This window comes from Pogona vitticeps, chromosome 2, assembly GCF_051106095.1.
Source record: "Pogona vitticeps strain Pit_001003342236 chromosome 2, PviZW2.1, whole genome shotgun sequence".
NCBI classification, from domain to species: Eukaryota; Metazoa; Chordata; class Lepidosauria; order Squamata; family Agamidae; genus Pogona; species Pogona vitticeps.
The window spans coordinates 297,921,876-297,922,690 of NC_135784.1; positions in this window are offsets into that span (position 1 = coordinate 297,921,876).

The following is an 815-nucleotide window of genomic DNA, read 5'->3' on the forward strand; positions in this document are numbered from 1 at the left end:
CCAAGTTGCACAGTTGAAGATTTACTGTATCACTTTAGAAGTGAAAACTGGGATCATACCTTCTAATATAGATATATAAATATCTGTATATGTATATATAGTTTTAAAAATGTTTAAATATTCTTTGCTTTTTAGTCTGTTTTTAGAGATGAATCTTACTCAATTATAAGTGATAGAGGTATTTTTAAAAGGGAATGGTATTTCTGAAATTTCAGCTTACGCCTATAGGTTCTAGAGCAGGGGTCAGGGAACTTTTTTACTCTTTACCCCCCAAAAAATTTATATAAGCTTATATTACCCTCTTCATTTGAAAGGAAGGAAATGATACAGTATTTGAATTCAAAATCTTACTGAATCTATTCAAAATTATAGTTCATAGTTTTGAGTCAGTCTCTCACACACACACAGACACACACATCCCTCCCTCCATTTTCTCCATATATTTAAACAAGCTTGATGAAGCCACCCTTTCCCCCCGCCTTAATTCAAGCCTTGCCTGTTCCTTTCTTCATGTCTCTCTCTCTCTCACACACACACATCCACCCTCTCTCCCTCCATACATTTTCTACATACATTTAAATAAGCTTGATGAAGCACCTTCCCTTGTTAACTGGATCCTTTTCCTCCTGCTTGCTTGCTTGCAGTCATTTCCAGAGGAAGCAGTAATTCAGAAGCCCTGACTTGATTGGTTGCCCGGGGCTTATCCACAGCTGTAACCAATCAAGCAGGCTTATATCTGATCTCTGAAAGAATGGAGGATTTGCAAGTGCCCTGCTGCAGCCAAGGAAGTAACAGGGAGAGGTGGCTGACAATTT